The sequence below is a fragment of the Macrobrachium rosenbergii genome, chromosome 10, assembly GCF_040412425.1.
Source record: "Macrobrachium rosenbergii isolate ZJJX-2024 chromosome 10, ASM4041242v1, whole genome shotgun sequence".
Taxonomy (NCBI): Eukaryota; Metazoa; Arthropoda; class Malacostraca; order Decapoda; family Palaemonidae; genus Macrobrachium; species Macrobrachium rosenbergii.
In genome coordinates this window covers 58,627,207-58,652,206 of record NC_089750.1, presented here as the reverse complement: position 1 = coordinate 58,652,206, position 25,000 = coordinate 58,627,207, and the positions used below count along the sequence as shown (strand labels likewise).

General features: G+C 33.8%; 1 long non-coding RNA gene and 1 pseudogene across 5 annotated transcripts in view; one reads left to right on the top strand and one right to left on the bottom strand.

Moving 5' to 3' along the window:
• LOC136842943 (uncharacterized) overlaps nucleotides 1-13,122 on the top strand; it is a 26,801-nt pseudogene extending 13,679 nt beyond the window's left edge.
• The window catches only part of LOC136842659 (uncharacterized), a 542,312-nt gene that overhangs the window by 379,003 nt on the left and 138,309 nt on the right, over nucleotides 1-25,000 (bottom strand). The window lies entirely within an intron of this gene.

Here is a 25,000-nt window from a genome sequence, read left to right as displayed (position 1 = left end):
GAGAGTTAAAGTTCTAATTAACAGAGCCTAACAAATATATCTCATGAAGTGGTAGAAGGATTATTGTTCGTTAGAATAACATGTAGCTGAAATGGTTACCAAGAAATATTCATTTTATACGAGACATTCCCTTAAATGCCTTAGTGTTTACCAAATATAAATTAATATACAAGTGAATTTTCGATGACATTACCGTCTTTCCTAATACGATTAGTTTTTGAGGCCCCACGGAGTAAGTGAAAATTTGGCACTGCATTTGGGTTATTTAGCTTTATTTATATCATTTGCAGTCACTAAATATTTACCTTCGATTCTATGGAATAGCAAATGTGAAAGCCATACTCAAATATAATGCATTTGTAAGTCAAATAACTTTGATACTAATAGTTCACGTTCGCGTTTGGCGAATAATACTTACATAACTATGTCCATAAGGTAAATATCTAAAGTTTTTAATTGTTCACATTATCGCAATATTAACAATATGCAAATTATGAAACATTTTTACAACAATATTTAGATATGTGGACGAGTAATGCAAATAACTGAATATTCAAGATAACTACATTACATATCCTGGAATTCATAATGCTGCACATTGCATATAAAACTGAGACTTCCCATTCGGATGAAGAGTGTGGCTTACCGTGCAAATGAATCGAGAATATGCTGACTGTTATTGTCGTATTCATATTAAATTTATGTTTTCAATATGAATGCATATCACAGGATAAACCTTTTAATATTTTTGATTCACAGTTATTGTGCTATCAAATGCGTCCATAAAAGATTAATAATTCAGTTCTTGCGATTTATGGAAATGACCGGCGCCCATTAAATAAAAAATGCGCCAAATCATTTCGGCCGAAAGATTTGATGAAGTATGAGAACTTGGTATAAGGTAAAAAATAAATAAATTATTGAAATCTGCGACATATCTTGATTTGGGTACGACTGACCACAGCTCCTTGTGAATGTTAAAATCATACTTAACTGTAATTGTTAATAAATGTCTAAATCAAAGAGTACGATTATAGTTTCATAATTACTCAGAAGTACTCAAATGGCAGTAGTTATTTATTACAACTATAGTAATTTGTTAGTAACACAGAAACGTAAATTTAATATAGCGAAATGCAGTCAAATACTTACGCATGGTACGCGGCGTAGAGGTTATGGTCTAGCTTCCCATGATATTCCTGCCAAAAATTAATTACTTTCAACTGACCTGATTAATTTCATTTCTATGCGATTACCGAATTCTGAGTCGATAATCTCTTAATGCTCTATTATTTTCAGGAAATCCATTAAAGCAGCCGTTGTGCTTTTCTTTTACGTTTCAAATGTTTCCGTTAATATGCCCTTATTTAGCTGTTTACCTTCGTTTAACTTAACTTGTAGCAGGCTAAACGGTAATCTCCAAATGGGATAAGAAGGATAAAGAAAGTACCCTGTGATGATAATAATAATAATAATAATAATAATAATAATAATAATAATAATAATAATAATAATAATAATAATAATAATAATAATAATTCCAAAATTAGAGAATAAAATTGTATTATTACGTAAAAGATAAAAACAAAGACTTTCGAACTCCTGAACGGTGTTAACGCAAGTACTGATGAGGAACACTGTTCAGATGTTCAAAATTCTTTAATTTTATCTTTTACAGAGTAATAAAATTTACTATCTAATTGCGGATTATTATTATTATTATTATTATTATTATTATTATTATTATTATTATTATTATTATTATTATTATTAAAAAGAATGTCAGCATCAGTGAAATTTATTTTATATAATGTCTTTTCAATTCTTCTCACTATTCTGTTTTCTTCAGGGTTGATATCTGCTAAGAGCTGGCCGATGTACATAATCTGGATAATGAGAAAGGCAATAGCTCTGAAAAATTAGTCACGTTTTATTCTGCGGGCATGTGGGTGGTAGTTAAACTTGGCGTGTTATATCCGTAGAGTTTCAAGATTTCAGCGTCGTTTTTCGAGTGGGAGAGTATCTTTGTAGCATCGTCCTTGAGTGGTGGACTCTTTGTAGAGGTTTTACAATCGCACCAACATTTCAGACCGTATCGTCAGTCCATTATCAAGGCGGGGTGGGTTCATTCTGGCTGAAATGGGCTCATCGGTCAGTATGTATAGAATCCCAAGTCGTGCGACCTTGGACCCTAAGTATACTGACCTATATACTGGCGTATACTGTATATACTGACTTATGAGCCCATTCCAACCAGAACGAACCCACCTTGCCTTGATAATAGACCGACGATATGGTTTTAAACGTTGGTGCCATCGGGAAACCTCTACAAAGACTCTCTACCATTCAAGGGCGACGCTGCAAAGATTATCTACCACTCGATAAACGACGCTGAAATCAAGAAACTCTACGGATACAACACGCCATATTTAACTACTACCCTCATGCCCCAGAATAAAACGTGACCATAATTTTTCAGAACTATTGCCTTTCTTATCCAGATTATGTACATCGGCCAGCCCTTAGCAGATATCAGCCCTGAAAAGAAGAGAATAGTGAGAAGAACTGAAAAGACTTTATATAAAATCAATTCCAGTGATGCTGCCAATCTTTTTAATAGAACATGCTTGAAAGAGGGTCTACTCCCTTCAAATAATAATAATAATAATAATAATAATAATAATAATAATAATAATAATAATAATAATAATAATAATAATAATAATCAATCATTGGTGTACGTGAAGCAAAAATTACAATGTTCAAAAACCTACCCCCAAAGTTACTATAACTTACTAATTTTACTGTAAACAAGCTTATAGGGCTGGCAACCCATTATCTTATCTAGCCAGGCAGGAAGAGACAAACAAAAGGAAGGAAAGGGGAGGAAAAGAGCGAGGTTTATAAGATTCTGGGAATTTGGAAGGATTGAGGAATGGCAAGCTTCATTCCCTGAAGCGACAAAATATATGATTTTCTATGACAAACTGGAAGAATAAAAACCTAAACACAAAAAGCATTTTTGGTTTCCATAACCAAGAATTTAACACTGAAAATTTGTATTGTAAAAAGGAAAATAATCCACGTTTAATTCAATGAATAAATGAATGAAGATTTTTTCTTCAGTTACAGGAAAAAATGATGAAGTGGTAGATATAGGTTTGATGTCTGAATCAAAAGTAAAAGACAATGTTAATTTAATTTTTAATTACCATAAATTCCGCAGCCAGTCGACCAACAGAACGCATAACTTAAAAGAAAATCATATATCGTTCCTCCCCTCTAAGTAGGAAGGCGTTTTTTAGTATAATGTTTACAAAATACTGAATAGGATTTACATAGTCAAACTGTCCATCACCCAATGATTAATCTACAAACATTAAAAAAAATAGCATTTTATCGTTACTCAAACGAACAGAACTTTTTTATAAACAACTTCACTCACTGTGACTGGAGTTTACTTAATTTTATTATCAAAAAATCACAAAATTAAAACCATTATTGCAGAGCATTCTTTTTCGAGCCGAACATGAAATAACATCGTTCAACTGCCTTATAATGGGGCTTTAATGACAAAAATTAAATTGCATGGTCTCATAATTAGCAATTATGGTAATAGCGATTATAATTCTCCATTTTCCACCGGAATTAGAGCCTGAAATATTTTCATCATCTTTTTCAACACGCTGGCTGCATCACTTTGTGATTTCTGTCACGAAATCAGTTCAAATCCCACAGTTGGAATAAATAATTATGATAGGTTATGAATTATTGCGGGGATTGATGTTGTGTATTTTTTTATATCGAAAGTGACCACCTGTCGTTAGAGTTCGTGATTCTGAACCAGAAATTAGTTCGTGTTACAACGTTCCATGTTATAATTTTCATAATTAACGACTGATTATTACTGAGGATTCTGTTATGGGTTTCTGTAACAGTCATTGATCTTGTGGCGCAAAAACGTTTGTATTCAGGACTTTTTTTATCGTGAACACCAGCATTCCGAATATTTTCAAATAATTCCTCGGAATAGTAATATATTTTGGGTGAAAGTGATTTCATTAGCATTATACTTATGATATCTACCTTATGATTAATTAAATAATAAATAATAAGTTATTTTCCAGTATTTTAATAACATATAAGTTAAATAATCATATCGTTTAATCCTAATAATGTCATAAAATCTACACTTTAAGGTATATAATGAAAGAATAAACAACATTCCACTCACGGCAAATGAATATTTGCGACCTGATTGATGCTATGTGTCATCTACCCTGGTAAAATATTTTTAAAATAAGATAGCGAATATAAGGCAATATAAAATTTATGTTCAGTTTCTGTGGCTCGGAAAAATGAAAGAAAACTCTATCACTAAGGTCTCCTTGTTTGGGAAAACTAGAGTTTCAGGGGACATCTTCCAAATAAATGCAAAGTCAGTGGATCTCTCTGATTGAATTGCAAATTTTTCTTTATTGAGAATGAAGGACTTTCAAATCTTTGCCGTTTTCATTTTTCATAATAAGAATTTTTTCTTCAATCAGGAAATATTTTATTCCTAATTTTTTTCTATTCCTTTTTTTGCCGTTTGTGTTTGCTGATGTATAAGATGAACTAAGTCATCATCTAAGAACAAAATTAGAGAGAGAGAGAGAGAGAGAGAGAGAGAGAGAGAGAGAGAGAGAGAGAGAGAGAGAGGAACGCATTCCCCTTCCCCCTCGGCAACGTTCAATTACCTCATCGCTGGCTGACGGGAAGCGAATGTAAAACTCGAGAAGTTTTACTGGCCCCGGCGAACCTGGGAGTGAAATTTTCCCCCGAATCGCTTCATTAGAGGCAAGAGATGCTGACATTACCGTCTCGCCTCATTTGGAAATTGACATATTCAGGAATTCGCAGGAAAATGTGTCGTTTGTCGTCTTCGTTTCCCTTGATTTGCTTCGTTACCGCAGTGATGATGCAGTCATTGAAATTTGAATCCGGAAAGAGAACGGATGGAGGGGCCGGGATTATAGGCAGTCGGAGATTATATCGGCTTCGTCTTTCGTCGAGTGGTTTTTATTCAGTGTCTTTCATATCTCCAATTTGTGAAAGATCGTTTATAATATCCTCTCCTTCTTCTTCTTCTTCTTCTTCTTCTTCTTCTTCTTCTTCTTCTTCTTCTTCTTCTTCTTCTTCTTCTTCTTCTTCTTCTTCTTCCACACGTTTTTAGCTAGTGGTTATATTTTAGCTTTTTTTATCAACGTAATTCTTCACTGCAATGAAAAATTCTCAAAATGGACTTCTTTATACTGCATTTTCTTCAATTCTGAAACGATAATGACGAGCGAAGTGCATAAGAGGGATGATTTTTCCCCCTCTTGCATAAAAAATGCGCTTCCGATACAAGTTTCAACTACACAACCGCACGCTCACATTGGCAAACACTTACACACACACACACACATATTCATGCATACACACACATGCATATAAACATATATATACATATATAATATATATATATATATATATATATATATATATATATATATATATATATATATATATATATATATATATATATATATATATATATATATATATACACACACACATATATATGTGTGTGTGTGTGTGTGTGTGTGGTATTTCAGAACCAGCATGAACGGTCCGTGAGAAACTCGACACCTTAATCGGTTGCAGAGAGACCACATGAAAAGGGAGATATTAAATGTTTCATGAAATCAAAATTATATTTCCACGTTATGAGAGCGAGCGGAATGAATGTTTGATTAGACTGGCTGGCCCTCGTGCTTGTGACTTTGCCGCTAAACTTGAAGATCGGAAAAACAATGGCGTTACCAAAGTGTTCACACACACACACACACACACACACACACACACACACACACATATATATATATATATATATATATATATATATATATATATATATATATATATATATATATATATATATATATATATATGTGTGCGTGTGTGTGTGTGTGTGTGTGTGTGTGTGTGTAATGTAATGTATATATCTCAGAGTTTCTGGGGAGAAAACTCCTACCTGACGCGTCCCCTGGGTGGCGGATGGCGGGGGAACACCTATGAAATGAATTCTCGCAGGGCTGTTCCGAATATATCAAATAAGAGGCCTGGACCAAACGACTGAGTCACTGACAGTATATTCAGTGATAGGTTAGGACAGGCCTAGCAAGCCTCTAACTGAAGCTTTATTGCTCGAGAAACTTATGGATCAGTTGACAGACGTAAAATTGGGCGACGAAACTGAAAAAGTCTTTTGAAAAACGGCAGGGACAAATTGAATGTTACTTTCTGAAGCGGTACCTTAAATGTTGGCACTTATAATAATATGGAAGATGAAATACCAGATATGATGAAAGAGAGAAAACTCGATTTATTAGAATGAATGAAACCAGGCATAGAGGCAAAAGCGCTGGTCAAGACGTGGGAGACAGATACGTACTGATCAATTGTGGAGTAGATGCTGGAATTAGAAAACATGGTGTTGCTATGATTGTAGGCCCCAGACTTGTCCCTTGTATTCAAAAAGTACAGTTAGTGACTGGAAGACTTCTGAGTTGCACAATTAGGATAAAGAATGAAAACTATAATATACGTCAGATCTATGCCCCACAACAAGGCCACACACACAAGAAGAGAAAGATAACTTTAATGGAGCTTTTGGATTTACATCTTGGGGAACAAACAGAGGGCATTAATTTAATGCTGGGGTATTTTAATGCCAGAGCTGGTTGTGACAGCAGAGGAACAGAAAATGTAATGGGTCCATTCGGAGAAGAAACAAGAAACAATGAAGGTGAAAACCTAGTAGATTTCTACATGAGAAATAATTTAAAGACCATGAATGGCTTCTTCAAACACCAGGATTCCCACAGATATACAAGATATCGATGGAATCAAACAACGGGGCAGCAATAGTTTGATCTGGGATCGTAACTGACCATGTGGTCACATCAGATAAAAGGCTCGTACAAAATGTAAAAGCGTTGCCAGGAGTTTCCCTTGACTCTGATCATAGATTGTTGACAGGAATAATTAACAGTCTTTCTGTAAGAGCTCAGAAAACAGAGAAAAATTATAAAAACAGAACCCCTAAAAAATCCAGATATTATGATGAGATTTCAAAGTAAGTTTACTGAGAAACTGCAGCAGTTGGAGCAACGAGAATGGGAAGCACTAAAAGAAAGCGCCTTGGAAGTTAGAGAGGGAGAACTTGGCTGTAGGTATGTGGGAGGGACTAGTTTGGATTGGATTAGACTGGATTGGATATAGAATTTAGGTTTGAAAGGTGAAGAGAAAAGTTAACTATACCTTAGTTTTACCAGACCACTGAGCTGATTAACAGCTCTCCTAGGGCTGAAGGAAAACCTCGCAGTTGCATTATGAATCAATTGTTAAGAGAGGCTGGAAAGTAAGATGGAAGAAAGAGAATATGAAAGGAGGTACAGTAAAATGAACGAAAGGGGTTGCAGCTAGGGCCGATGGCACGCTGCAAAGAACCTTAAGCAATGCCTACAGTGCACCGCATGAGGTGCACTCACTGAACTATCCCCCTACGGGGTCGAACAGCTTGGTGGAAAGAGGACGTAAAGGAAGCAGTGAAAATGAAAAATAAGAAACACAGGAAATGGATGAAACCAAGAAACCAGCAGACGACAGAAGAATATGTATCCTTTAGAAATCAAACAGGAAAAATTAAGAGATCACAGGTATATGCATGGACTGAACTAAGAAGTGAATTGATGGATGATTTGAAGAATAATAAGAAAAAATATCTGAAGTTGCAAAATCGTACAGAAAGGATAAAACAAAACAATGTAATATAAAAGACTAATATGGAAACACATTGGCGCTGCTCAAGATGAACCAGCTATTTCAGCAACTTTCTGAACATAACACCGGAAGAGAGAAATGAAGAGGAATATCTCTTTCAATTTGATAGATTGCATATCAAGAGTTTGACAATGCCTTCAGAGAGATGAAAAATAGGAAAAGACCTGGGTATGATAATACACCAATTGAATTGTTTAAAGAGGGAGGAGACCTGGCGAAACACATAGTGTATGGCTTAATTCTATCATTCTGGCTACAGAGTAAAGTTACGGAAGATTGGGGAGAACATATTACTGTGCCACTTTATAAAGGTAAAGGTGATTCAGGTAAGTGCGAAAATTATAGAGGTATAACACTCACATGTCATGCAGCAAAACTTTATGAGGAGAATTTTAGAAAAGAGAGCACGTCGTATCACTGAACCTCATATTCACCCTGAGACTTGTCGTCGAAAAATATGAGAATACAACAGGTCACTGTATACAGCTTTTATTGACCTAGAAAAAACATTTGACTCAGTACCTAGAAACAAATTATGGAGATGTTTGGGAGAGGTGTGTGGACTGGATGGTATGCTTTGGGCTGCAAGAAAGAGCATACACGAACCATGCGTAAATATGTAAGGACCCGATACAAAAATGATGAATGGTTTAGTGTAACAACGGGTGCCAAACAGGGAAGTGTACTCTCTCCACTCTTGTTCATCGCTTACATTGACAAAGTTATAAAGGACTTTAAAGAAAGAATTAACATTACAGGAGACATTATGCTTTTTGAAGATGATATAGCTTTTTGGACATATGACCAAGAGGAATTAGAAGGAGCACTGTTATGCCTAAACGAATGTTTAACAGAAGCGGGAATAAGAATGAATATAGGAAAAATAGAAATATTAACAGTCAGTAAACAACGTCAAGCACCAATAAACACCATGATAAGGGATATAGAGATAAAGGACACCAACTTATTCAAATATCTAGGATGTGTGTTTACAGATAAGGGCGATAAGAACAGAGAGGAAATCACTGAAAGAATAAATATATATAACAGATGCTCTGGAACTCTTTATCCAATGATGAGAGATGCGTATGCATCTATATTCGAGGGATTTTTAACACCAATAATGATATACGGGTCGGAGAGCTGGGAAATGACAAATAAAGACAGAGGTAGGGTCCAAGCCTCAGAGATGAAAAACCTGAGACGATAATAAACAAAACAAGGAGAGTTAGAATGAGAAATGAGAATGTTAGGAGAATAGTAGGAGTGGGACCTGTGATGGACAAGATTGAGAAGGGGCAGCTGAGATGGCTTGGGTCATCTAATGTGATTGGATGAAAATAGAATTGCAAAGAAAAGATGGAACTGGATACCTGAAGGAAGGAGATCGAGAGGTAGACCTCGTAAGCGCTGAAAGGTTGGATTGGAGGAGAACCTGACAAAGCACAACATGCCAACAACTGAACAGCTTAGAAGAGATGGAATATTTGAAGACAGGAGAGATTGGAGACGACGACTGACCCCACTGACTGGCTGAAAGCCTACCTGGGTTTGGAAGTAAGAAGTAAGTAAGAAGTAATATTTCAGAGTTATGGCACTGGATTGTTGATCGCAATCACTCACCTATTATTGACAGAAGTATTCTGTCGATTAGAATTATCTCTGCCTGTCGGGTTGGGGACTATCTCATTTTAATGATCTAATTACGCACCTAATCTCAACCTTGTGTGAAACCCACTGCTAAGGATTGTTAAAAAAAAAAAAAAAAACTGAAAGTATTGTGTGTATTATACAAGTATTTTGATTCTTTCCTTCTTTCTGTAGATAAACAGACACTCAATCAGACGCACTAATATTCTTGGTAAATTAAAACCTGCAAAGTCTCTTGATTCTGTAAAGTAAGCCTAGGTCTTACACAACATAATATTCCACTTATGAGAAAAGCAAAGATTTCCAGCAAGCGTTTCTAGGAAAAGAAAGAACGGATAACTTTCTCTTCTTTCCTCTCTCAGGATTTATAAGGATAACACAATCCACACTGCAGGTCTCATTACCATTACAAAGTCACGTATTCTCCGTTTACAAATTTCCGACGCAAAACACCGTAGTTTAAGTAACGTATATTCGGCATGGCTGAATGGGACGGGGTCATTAATCTACCAGAAAATTGCTTTTAAGGCAGAAATGTTCTCGTTTATAATGGCCAAGCAAAAAGAAAAAGAAAATTTCAGAAAAACTCACATCTTCTGGAGATGAAGCAGTAGGCAGATATTAATAGCTTCTGTCTCTTTGAACTTGAAGCAATGAGAAAAATATGCTTGGGTATTTATATTCTTACTCTAAAAACTTAATGGACATTGAAAGTGCTTTCTCCATCCTCTTGAACGACGCTACTATGTGAACTAGTTACACTCCCATACAAATATATCCTTCGGTTTCTTTATATCATATTTTGATATAACTTAGTTAGGAATAAATCTCCTTCCTTCATCGATGCCATCACTAATGAGAAAATGGATGGAAAAAAATGGAAAACCTGACTTGATAACTACTGTACATATTTTGTAATAATCTGAACGCTCTTGATTCAATTATATAAAGCTGTTAGTTTTAGTATTTGTGCTATATCATAAACACATAACGTGACATATTTTGTAATGTATCATAAAAGCATTTATTTTTAATAACATGTGTGTATGTATATATATATATATATATATATATATATATATATATATATATATATATATATATATATATATATATATATATATATATATATATATATATATATATATATATATATGTATATGTATGTATGTATATATATATATATATATATATATATATATATATATATATATATATATATATATATATATATATATATATACATTTTCTCTGTAATTCTGAAAAAGCCAAAGTAATGGTGAATAAATGGATAGTCCATAGCCATAAAGGAAAAGTCTGACCTGCCTCTTAAAGGAAGAAAAACTAAAATGTCTGAAAACATAAATTTGATGAGAAATCCAAACCTTAGCAACTGAAAGATTATTCCTAACAGTACAATTGATAGTTAGTTACATATTTTTCAGACAGGGTGATTTATAACTTATTCATAAAAAAATAAACAGGTAAATGCGTCGTGCTTTGTCAAATCATGTTGTGAGAGTATTTGCTTGCATATACCTTTAGGTGATGTAAGTTGCCGCGACAGGTACGCAGTGAATTTATTCTTAATATTGCAGGAGATAAAAATTTTTTTTCACTAAAATACTTTAGTTAATGATACAAGCATGAAATTTGGTACATATCTTCTCCATAGGCCACTTTTTGAAAATTACTGGGTGTCCACTCATAAATCCAAAATGGCTGCCGTTTTTCAAGATGGCCGCTGGTCAAGGTTTTAACATGGGTCTCAGGTGCCTCTCGTCATGTTTTCATGCATTTGTTTTGGTTATACACATTTTAGGCAGTCACTAAGCAAAAGTAAAATGTATTTCTGTTAAAGATTTTCATAGCATATATAAAGAAAGATGGCATCCAATATGGCAGCCAAAAACCTTAAATAGTCGCGTCTCAGGATTCAGTTCAATATAATAGTTTGCAAGTCTATATATAATTTAGGTGGTGGGTTTACCTTTAGTTTTAGTTTAAAAGCGTGAATATCAGCGCACAACCAGGGCAGCACACTGGCGACTTCACTGCTGCGTAACTCAGCATGGGGTTCAGTGTCAGCTAATCTTCCTTTACTTACGCTGTACCTAGCTGTCCTTTAGTGTAGTTTAGTAGCTTAGTGTCTCAAATGCTGTCTAATAGCCCCATATCAATTAGCTGGTAGAAAGTATATATATACGTGGTAGATCTAGTTAGACAGCCGCGCCTGAACTGACAGAAGGTGCCAGCACAGGAGAGCCGACCCAAGGGTAAGTTGGGCTCTACACGGCTTGCTCATCTACTTACCTGGATGGTGTACAGATCACACGGGACTTAAATGGCACTGGATGAATGATCCGGCTAGTAGAGTGACCGAGCCTAGTTGTATCCCATACATCAATGTGCATATCAGATTAATTGGTAAAAGGATAGCCCCTCGGCTTTAGTCAAGAGCTCTTAATAGCAAGTGTAAATTCACAGGCAAAAGGAAGACCGACTGGAGCAAATGCTGTCTTTACCAGGAAGACAAGAAAAATGAAGGTCTAACTACATCCTTGGCCTTTGTACATCATAATCCTGAACATGATGGGTACGTAATGATTTCAACCAATATGCCATTGTTCCAAGAGATTGGTGAAATGCCGTTTAACTTTGACCCAGCAAGGCTGGATGAAGGCAGTGGCATAGAGGCAACACTGCGACAAATCATGGCAAAACACCACAAGAGCTGTATGGTCATGTTTAATAATGCAAAACTTGATCGTGCAAGAAAGCGAAGATGTACAGTTGAAGGTAGTGAACCACAGGAGAAGCATGCTAAACAGCGTTGAATGAGTCACGACAATGAAGCATGCATTTTTTTTTTAAATGTGGCACCTGTATCAGATCTTCGACAAGTAATGATCATGAATCTCAACAGGAGACTACATGAAACCGCTCACACACTTAATGATGGTAATTTATTGGCAAAACTAGGTACAGGTGATGCAATTGCACAAGAGCTGAAATACCATCTCGCATGTCTCACTGGCCTTTACAATAGGGACAGGTCCCATCTTAGAAATCTTGAGAAAGAACAATGTCACAGTGAAGAACCAGATGTATAACCACTGGTTCTATCAGAGCTGGTTAATTATATCATTGAAACCAGCTTGAGTTCGGATGGTCCTGCCATATTTCCTCTTGCAGACATTATACCAGCAGCGCCTGGAACAGTTGGGCATTGCCTCACCCACTGTAAATACAACATGATTAAAGGACAAATTGTTAGCAGAAATCCCTGAATTAGAAGCACACCAGAAAGGAAGAAGTGTGCTACTTACCTTGCAGAAAGATGTATCTTTAGCCCTATCGCAGGCATCTCACTACTCAGGTACACTTGTGATTGCTAAAGCGGCAAAGATACAGAGGAAGCATATTCTGGATCATTAGGCCAGGTTTGACGGAACCTTTGGTGAAGGATGCATCAATGATGCCATACCTCAAAGTCTGCTCCAGTTCACTAGAGTGGTCGAACATGGAGCAGACATAAGTCACAGCAGGTTGTGTATGAGGTCAGGCAATTCTGCGCCAGCCAGAAGCACAGAGTCCAGCTGACTGGGGTTGGGAAAAGATTGTCCAAGACTGGAAAGTCTTCTGGACAGCGAACTCCCTCATAGCAAAGTGTTCTGAACAGCTTACAAAATGTGGCTGCAAGTCTGGTTGCCGTGGCAGATGCAAATGCTACAGGCTTGGGCTTAAATGCACAGCTTTGTGTACCTGCAAATGTGAGGTGTAATCATCATGTGAGGTGTAACTATAACGTTGGAAATGATGCTTCAGATACATCTGAATGAGAATTTCGTCACACTAAAGGGTGACACCATGCATCTTCAAAATCTTGCGTTCATTTCAGGCTTAAAAAGACACTGGAACAGTGCTCGAACATAGATATGATACTTTGTTATCATACTCCAATATAGTCTTGTGCTTGTATACTTTTCAGTAGCATTAAGGGGCCCCTATCCAAGATGTATTATTGATAATAGCCAAATATAAATGCTATAAACAGACTCTCTGGCCTCATAAATGTAGGCATAGATAAAAATTTCATGCCTCTATCGTTCCTGGTTGCAGCATTATAAAGCAAAATGTTTCATGGCGGCCATTTTGTACGCCATCTTTATCACAATGGTAAATGTGGTAGTAGGAGCTCTGATTATATCTTCAATTAACTCTTCCATCCCGGAAGACATTATCTGAATAATGATTCATGTATTTATTTCAACAATGATTTACTCAAAGTGTCAGAAATCCAAACAACTACCGGCCATCTTGAAAAGTGGCGGCCATATTGAAATTTTGCGTGGACATCCAGATTTTTCAGAAGAGGGGGTTAAATTGAGCACTTGTGCTAAATTTCATGCTTGTATCACAGACTGAAGTAATTTTCTACTTATCTACTGCACTTTGTCGCTAATATGTTAGACTTCTCTATCCTTAAGAAAATCCTTAGAAATAGTACTGAACCTCTAAAAACAAACTAAATTCTTCCCATGGTATTCTCATTTATAATGTCCACGCTGTCTCAAAAAAATTTCAATAACAAAATGTTCATCAAATAAATCAATATATATATATATATATATATATATATATATATATATATATATATATATATATATATATATACATACATACATAGATAACTGTGTATATATACGAATGTGTACATAGTACAGACATGAAAAAAGATTCTGTTAAGAACAGTCTCGTTATATCAGCAATACGCAGTAATAAAAACAGTCATAATAATAATCTTATTGCTGTGTGTTTCCATTTACGAAGATTGAATATGTTCCGCATAACCTGAATTTCTAAGAATACATTAATGGATTAACTCCTCATGAGCAAAAGAATAAAAAGCATATCATGAAACCATTAAAGAGATTAGCATTAAATTTAGAACGAAATCCATCAATGGATTGAATAATAATTTCAGACTTAATTTCTACAATGAAATGAACATATAGACAAGTTTTATACACACGAACACAAACACACACACACACACACACACACACACACACACATATATATATATATATATATATATATATATATATATATATATATATATATATATATATATATATATATATAATATATATATAACTGTCTTAATAACTGTGTATGTATACATACGTGTACACACACAAACACACACACATACACACACACATATATATATACATATATATATATGTGTGTGTGTTTCGTGTGTGTACATATGAATATAAACACACACATACACACGCGCACACAGTTATTAAGAGTGTATAAATGTAAGTGACTTGAAAATTATTTCTGGCACAAGAGAAAAACTTTTGTTTGTATGAAACTGGTTATTAGAATAATCTTTTTAAACTAGAATATATACAAATACAAATACACACACACACACACACACACACACACACACACACACATATATATATATATATATATATATATATATATATATATATATATATATATATATATATATATATATATATATATTATATATATATATATATATATATATATATATATATATATATATAAATATATATGTGTGTGTGTGTGTGTATATTTTGCATGTTATGACCCTACACAAGGTCAATTAGGGTCATAATCTCTTACGGCATCTGTTTTAAGAACAGCATCATACTATCTTGCATCCCTAAGGTTCTCTAGTAGGAATGGCCATGCACTGGGTCAGCACATTCTTTTTCTCTCGTCGATTCCTCTCCCTGTATCTAAACTTAGACAAAGGCCTACTGGAATGAAACGCCGAGCTACAAAACTAGACTTTATTTGTAAATTTATCAAAAGTATTTCAGCAAAAGGTATGGTCATGAAATGAACTGACTCACACCCCCTAAAAATGGAAATCACAACTAGAGGAAATTCAGATTCACAATCAATCGAATTAATGATTCAAGACCAACCAATACTAGTGACTAACACCCTGGTCACCAAACAAAATAAAAAGGTCATAATTATTCTAGACCAAAATAAATGTCACAGAGTATGTTAAAAGAACACCATTTCCAGAACATTCGTCCTCAAAGGACGAACCCAGAATTCCTGTTAAAAGAAACACATCATGTATTAAAACCTGAAATGGTGTTTAAAGAAATCAACATTCAAAACGGAAAAATGTACAGTGGAGAACAGAACGGGAAAATGCTAAATGGAGAAACAGAGGAGTTTCGCTGCGACACAAACTGGGTATTTCCACAAAATGTCTGGAAAAGATATGTGTTAATGAGTTATCTTACTCACATTCTATGGCTGAAAATTAAGGTATCCCACAGTGGCTGCTCTTATGCGTTAACACTGCACAAAGAGCAAATCACACCCAGCCGCAAATCGAAGTCCATAGCCATTATATGTTCCCCTCATAATATACCATTAGAGAGTGTGCACATGCACACACTCACGTAATAGCCCTTCCCTGGAAGCGGGGCGACACCGGTTCAATGTTCGAAAGATCACAATGCTTCCATCAATCTGTCACATGACCAGAAGGCACATATGAACGCGTCAGAGACCCACTGTATCTAACTGTGGAAACCTCCAACGTCCACATAAATGCACCTGCACCGGATATGCCTATCACAGGCCAGCACATAGTTCATTAACAGACTTAACACACACACACACACACACACACACACACACACACACATATATATATATATATATATATATATATATATATATATATATATATATATATATATATATATATATATATATATATATATATATATATATATATATATATATATATATATTATATAAATAAATATACATATATACAGACACATCAAAATTTAAAGAAATTATTCTCTTATCCAGTTTCAAACAAATAAAACAAGCTTTCTCTCTTGTACCAGAAACCGTTTTCAAGTTACTTACATTTATCCATTCGTTTGGTTCATGTCAGCTTGAAGTCTCCCAGTCTAGTGGATGAAATGAGATCCAGTCCTGGCAACATATTGCAATCTGTGTGATGCCTTATAAAATTGCGGTGCAAATGGTTTCTTTCATCTTGCCTATGAAAAGGAAAATTTCTTGCAGATCTGTTTTCTTTTTATTTAGATTCGAATCAAAATAATTGCGTGCCTTATACTTTTAACTGAAAAATTCCATTTAGTACACATGCAAAACCTTACATGCACCATATATATATATATATATATATATATATATATATATATATATATATATATATATATATATATATATATATATATATATATATATATACATTATTTTTTTTACCTGTGGTAATGCGTGATAAATGAATCACGTACAGAAGTGATTATAATCATATATATATACTGTATGTATGTATGTATATATATATGTATATGTATATATATATATATATATATATATATATATATATATATATATATATATATATATATATATATATATGTATTTATATATATATTTTGTGTAGAGAGAGAGAGAGAGAGAGAGAGAGAGAGAGAGAGAGAGAGAGAGAGAGAGAGAGAGAGAGAGAGAGAGAGAGAGACCTTAAGTTAGTAAATGTCAACGTGAGAACTGAATACCAAGCAAACAAGATACACATGGCTTAGATGTTTCTCTGCTAGACATTTTTGCACATAAAAAATTCCCTGTGTTTTGCACTTGCAAAACCTTTCTTCCTCATGAAACACACCAAATGATTTTTCGTTTCTATTTAGCTTCCTTTTCGAAGCTAATAGAAATTCAGGCAGCGCACCTTGACAAAGAGGCAATTGCGTTTCATTTAACGTTACGCTATTCCCACAGGGAAGAAGGCGTATTATTCTGTTACTCTCTCGCTTTTATAGAAGGCATAACTCCTTGTGACATTACATCCTGCGTGTAGTCATAACTGAGTTAGTTTTGTATGAGAGACACAATTTCGCCCTTGCCATTTAACCTTGTTTGTTTGTCTGTTCAACTGAGATGGAATTGTAAAGAAGGCCATGAATTAAATTCTGTCTTTTGTTGGTAGTACCGGATCCAGAGATTTCAGGTTTATGCAAGAAAGACAGAAATGTATATATGGGCATTAATTTATTGATTTTGTTTTTGTGGTCCTTCTCAGTTTTGTAATTATTATTATTATTATTATTATTATTATTATTATTATTATTATTATTATTATTATTATTATTATTATTATTTGTTTTGAAAGAACTCTCTCTTTTAGACAAACATCATTGAAATTTGGCTGAAACTTTCCCTCCAAGCTGAGAAAGCAAAGGCTAAGCTCAACGGCATAAAACTGCCATTCTTTCCAGTGATGTATTATTATTATTATTATTATTATTATTATTATTATTATTATTATTATTATTATTATTATTATTATTACCCTGTAAGTCAGAAACGCTACACCAAACTAATCTGAAGCAAAACTCTTTATCTAAGGAAGATTTATTTGAAACAAAGGAACGAAAGAGAGAGAAGAGAGAAAAGAAAGGAGACGTAAAAGCGTCTCCAACTCGTCACTCCCCCCTAATCCTTGACATCACAAGCAGCTTAACCACAATTAGTGTCACTTCATAAGCAGCATTTTGGGAAATTGTGGCAAAACTCGGCTTCTTTTGGTGGATCGTCTCAGAATTTATGCGTGCAAGGCTTTGGAGGTTCTTTCTAAACATGCGGTTTGTCAAAAGACAACTCTCTTTCCACACAAAAGAAAACACAAACAAATACGGATACACACAGCACACACACACACACACACACACACACACGCACACACACACATATACACACACACACACACACACATATATATATATATATATATATATATATATATATATATATATATATATATATATATATATATATATATATATATATATATATATATATATATATATATATATATCTGTATGGATGGATGGATTTAATATTTAAGCTTATAATAGTGACTAAATCTAAGTTCTTTATATGACGAAATATTTTCTGTCATCTCTTGACTTCAACTGACAACATTTATCTTGATTTCCGTTTCGCTGTGAGGTATCACTCAGTCATGGTTTATGCGTCATCAAGAACTTTATGAGGTACCTCGTTAATGAGATATTCCCTCATATAACAAGGCACATAATCATAATGGTCACAACGGTAGGAAAGGGAAAAAAGTAAGGAATGCAGTTTCTAGACGGCTTTCAGTGGCTCATTCCCGAAGGACCATGTTAGATTTTGGATTGAATGCTATATATACAATTTCCAGTCCCCATTCAGTCCCAAAATCTATTATGAAAACAAAGCGGTGAAAGAGGCAAAGAAAAGTTATGATAATACACTGAAGAATTACTTAGCATACCATGTAAACCTACTGGTCCCGTGTATCTCGTTTATTTATTGTTCGTCAACTTTTACAATTTACTAATAACCGTTATTCACTGACATAAACTATAATGAGAAAAAAGAATTAATATAGTACATCACGTTTCAAGAATCTTCAAGCCGATTAAACAAATAATTTTAAAAAATCAAATCCTAATCATTGTTGATAATTTGCAGACATCTTACTACATGTTTCTCTATATAAAGTAATAAGAAGTTACTCTACCTTGCGTTTTCAAAACCTGAATCGGGGAAGAAGCGATGTGTAGGAGATTTCCACAATATCAACAGCTTAACATTGCTACTTAGAAAGCATATTTTTTAACAAAACGTCGAGTTCTCCCAACTCCCCTTGCGCACTACACCAAAAAAAAAAAAAAAACTCTAAATGCTATCATTATATTCTGATTTCCATGCTTGTAATGTTGAAAACTGTGAATTTAAAATATTTACCTTCGGAGCAACGTTATAAGGCCTCCGCTCTCACATCACATCTATCTTTACCCTATTGTGCATTTAAGAATAAAAAAACACACTGATTTTAATTTCTTACTTTTCTTTTACCCACTTCTACACGGATGTTACCTCCTTTTCAACGCCTCTTATTTTGCTTCTCTTCTCTCCGTTTGCCTCTGATTTGAATACTGACAAGATTCTTTTATCGGCATCGATCTAATCCCTTCAAGGTTTAATCCACTTCACTGTCTTCAATCTCAAAATTGGACGGGATTCAAGGCGCAAAATGTTTAATGTAAATATTGGAATTTTTACATCTATCGTCACAGCTTCAACCCAGCAATCTATTTATAATAATAATAATAATAATAATAATAATAATAATAATAATAATAATAATAATAATAATAATAATAATAAAATGTTATTCGTATTGGTATTCACACACGTTAGCCGACATAAAACTCAAAAGAAATTCAAAATACAAATCATGCATTTTGTTTGTGTGATATAATCTCTTTTCTGCATTCCCATAATTCACGTTGGAAATCACATGTTTTCATGTAAAAAATTCTATTAGGTCATTACATTGTTTTATCCAAACGTATCTAAACAAAGATTCTCAAAATCGCCATAAATAAAACAGCATGGTGATATCAAATCAAACAAATAAATGATATATGTAATGACACTGGGATATTTCTTCTTTTTTCACTGATTCCGGTGAATGAAAAAACTTCACGGAAAAAGAAAAGGCATCGCCGATGGATACTATTGGCAACAGATTTAACTGGAAGCTAACTTAATTCAGAGGATTGCGCTCAGATTAAAAATGAGAATACTTAATGTACAAAGTCTACGATTGCAGGAGAAGAGCCATTACGAGTAGATGAGGGCAAATGTTTACCTCCTCTCTCAAAACACTCAGACAGTATGAAGTCAAATATTCTCGCTTGTGGCAGGAGAGACTCATCTGAATTCCTCATTAAATATCTATTAATGCCCTCGCGTAAAAGATGCGCCCTACTTTATTTTTTATTAATGAATGTATGTTTTTGATTGCCGAATGTTGATATATTTCAGAATTCCATGTCGTGTAAATTGTACGACAGATCTGATATGAGTGGAACGATGAAATATGACGATTGTTTATCTAAGGGATATTTAGCTTTTATGGCACGTTTTCCTATGTAAACTTACCCTTCACACCTCTCTCTCTCTCTCACTCTCTCTCACTCTCTCTCTCTCTCTCTCTCTCTCTCTCTCTCTCTCTCTCTCTCTCTCTCTCTCTCTCTCACCCACACATTATTTTTAAGATTGCTAAAAATATAAGGTGAACAGGGTAACGTAATTCAAAACTGAATTCAAAGAATATCGTCTTATGACATCCTTGACATTTTTAATACGATTCTATCCATGCATATCCATACACACACACACACACACACACACACACACACACACACACACACACACACACACACACACACACATACACATACATATATATATATATATATATATATATATATATATATATATACATATAATATATATATATATATATATATATATATATATATATATATATATATATATACATAATGAAATAATGTTAGTGGAATCGCACTTACGAACAAACTAAATAATAAAATAGCTCCATTGCTAGATGAAATAGGGTGCCGAATTCCAGTTTTCTAAAACAAATGCTTACTACTGTAGGTTTTGTAAATAACAGCATTTTGCCTAAGGAATACATTAAGCAAAATGAAGCCCTTGGCTTACAAACAGAAAACAGAAAATATATACAAAAATTCTACTCTTCGACATAATAAATGAAAAAGGTTTTATCTTGTACATATTTAATCCTTGAGTCTTGTCAACCTCCATGATTGATATTCCATCCAACAAGAAATCTATTTCCTTTGCGCTGTTTTATTAAAACACGTTTAATGGTTTTCCCCACAGCCTATTGGTTCTTCGTTACTCAAAGAGATTATGGGAGAACTGTTCCCGGATATCGAAAAGTGACCCCTCAAAAATGCATAGATTGGAAAAGGGTTGAGTCCTCTTATAAGGATTTACCCTTCCCAAATACAGGGGAGAGGAGGGCTGGAAGCAGAAATTGATAGGTTCTAAACCTATTTCATAGCCTGCCTATCTCATATATGTTACATGGTTCATTTTATTATCATGAATAATAAAAATGGTATCTTGATTTAGAATCTTTTATGTTGGATTGTTGAATAGGACTACTATTGAGTTTTCCTATACTTATGAGGAACTTTATAGTAGCTGTCCGTTTTGTTACTCTTTTATACTTTATTTCTATGTCGAACTTTTTTTTATTAAGCTTTCATGAAAATCATCTGAAAGGTACTCCATAGTCTCATAATTTGACCTAAATGTAAACGCATAGATCTATCTTAATTTTAGGAAGTTACAAAATATCACCAAAGTCTGCAAAGACAGGATATCGACATCTCTGTAAAGGTAATAATAAAAAAAATTCATTTAAATAATCTTTTCATTTTCTCACCAGATCTCGCATTAAAGTCTAATGAACGTTCTCAAATTAGGTCGTTATTTGCACTATTTCCCAAATTAATACACTAGTACTGACGAAGGATGAGGCATGGAAAGCAGCAATGACAAAGTGAACATATCTTTGTAATAGAATTGCACGATAAAAGAAAGTCGCAAAGAGCGAATAAAAAAAAAAAGACAAAGACATGCAATTTTTCCATGTATATCTCTGGCACAAAAGGTAAAAGTAACTTAATCGTTTTGCGGTCGAGTCAGCTTTTAGGGTGGGAAACGCAGCGAAACGAATTTCTCTGTTATTCTAAAATCGACCTTTTGTTTTCCATTAACTTTTCTAAGGCTTTGCCTTTTGTGGAATGAAAAGAAACACAGCAAACGATTTTTAACGTTTGTGAATAACGTTTCCGTACGGCAATATTCTTTTGGGCTGTAAGTCGCAAGGTACATCTCTGAAATACACTTCAAAAGATCTTGGTTATAAACTGACGAAGAAAAAGAAAAAGCCATACTGAAAAATAGGATATCATATATATATATATATATATATATATATATATATATATATATATATATATATATATATATATATATATATATATATATATATATATATATATATATATATTATATAATATATATATATATATATATATATATATATATATATATATATATATATATATATATATATATATATATAATATACATTTATAATATTCATACACACATACTAATACCCAATAAAAGGAGCCCATAAAAACGCGAAAAGGTAGAGTTTAATGCTATATATTTATATTTCGGAGAACAACTGTCTCCCTCAACAGGCAGGTAATGAATGAAATAAGAGTTACAGAAAAGCGGTATTTATACCAAGAGATCTAGAGGCCAACCGTTACATCACCCCAGTTGATAATTTCTCCTTAATCTTCTTAATTGCTGGTTGGAGGAAGATTTTATCTATAATATCTGAGTCCCAAGGTCCTTTTGAGAGGTTCATCGTATTTCTTTGTTTAATCAGTGTTGTTTCTACCATCTGGCTTTTGAACCGACAATTCCTGCTGTAAATTATTTGTGACAAATTTCAGTTTATTCTGTGATTATGGAATTTGCCAACTAGAGTGGCAAAACAGCTTTTCTGTAACTCCTACTTCATTCATTACCTGTCTGTTGAGGGAGACAGTTGTTCTCCGAAATATATAGCATTAACTTTCTAACTTTTGGCGTTTTTATGGGGTCCTTTTATTACATGGAATTCTGTTTTAACAGAAAATATTTCAGTCACACACATATACATACATATACATACATACATACATATATATACATATATATAATTATTTGTTACGTTCCACTCCAGGGATAGAAGGATTTCTTTTGCATCTGTTCAGTAACGAGCAAAACTTTTAATATCTCTTCAAATGTGGGAAAATAATGCTAATAATGAAATTTTCTAACTTTTGGAAAGTGATATTATCTGATTTTTAGAGAGAGAGTAAATCGTATTTTTTTTATAATTAACTCGAGTGATGTGAATTAAAAATATATATAGTATATATATATATATATATATATATATATATATATATATATATATATATATATATATATATATATAAGAAATCATTTGTTACGTTCCATTGCAGGGATGAAAGGATTTATTTTAGAACGAAAGGTTTGTATCAAAGTACTCACAAGTTACCAGAAAATGTTGAAGAGTGCAAGGTATTTACAATATAATATAATGTTCCGAACCATACATTTAACAGTTACGATGGACTGGGTTACGTAACACAGAAAGGGGAATTGTTCAACTTCCATAAAGGGCAAAATTAAAAATTAAGGTCATCAGAGTCTATTTCCGATTGATATCTTTGAAGCCTGGCTAATTATAATTATAAAATTTTGAATCGGTAAGATATACGTCAAGCGGAAAATGTTTTTACCTCGTATTTATTTCTACATGCTTTTATTTTGAAAACATTTACAACACATTTCGCTTTTCGTAGTGCATTAGTAACGTAGTCTATAAAGATATAGAAAACAATTATTTACAAATTCGCTGATATCAAAAAGCAGTGAGCATGAGGTTTATCTAAAGGTATGCAAATATAAACAAGTAAAAAATGCACCAAGTTTCTTCGGCGCAATCGAGTTTTCTGTACAGCTTATAATCAATGCCACCGGAAAGATTTCTATCTGTCGGTGGTCTCGGCATAATCCTGCATAAGCCGGGGCCCATGAAACTTTCAGCCACAGCCGGGTGGTGGCCTATCCTATATCGTTGCCAGACGCACGATCATGGCTAACTTTAACCTTAAATAAAATAAAAACTACTGTGGCTAGAGGGCTGCAGTTTGGTATATTTGATGACTGGAGGGTGGATGATCAACATACCAATTTGCAGCCCTCTAGCCTCTTTAGTTTTTAAGATCTGAGGGCGGACAGAAAAGTGCGGACAGAAAAAGTGCGGACGGACAGACAAAACCATCTCAATAGTTTTCTTTTACAGAAAACTAAAGCACACATCTTATAAAACAAATAAATTAGTACGTAATTTAACAAACGAACGAATTACAATAAAAGCATTTCCCTGAGTTTGCTCAGGCGGACCTAAATGCCCAGGAGGGCTTCCAAAATTACTCCCCAAAGAGTTTAAACCGCTAATTATTAGTTTGCCGAGGATTTAGCCAACCAAACTAATTACAACATTGACAATATTTGGGGTAGTATAGTTGTTTTTGTTTCTGCGTGAATGCGCCTGACTCATTGACCTAATGAACTGTAATTAATTTGGAAATTAATTTCATAACTAACTGTTATTAATTAAGGAAAAGCGTTGGTCTTTACACAAATGTTTTGTGGTTTATATTTTTGTCATCCGTGAAATACCGAATTTAAAGATACTGCGACCGTACGCACTTACATATGTGTAGCACAATATGCAGTCGTTATTAAAAGTTTTAACATAAAAAATACATATTTCTACTAAAAAAATAATAGACCTCTTGCAGAAAATATAAAGGAACGCGACAATTAAGTGAATAAATATACTGACTAACGGTTATATAAATATTGATTACTG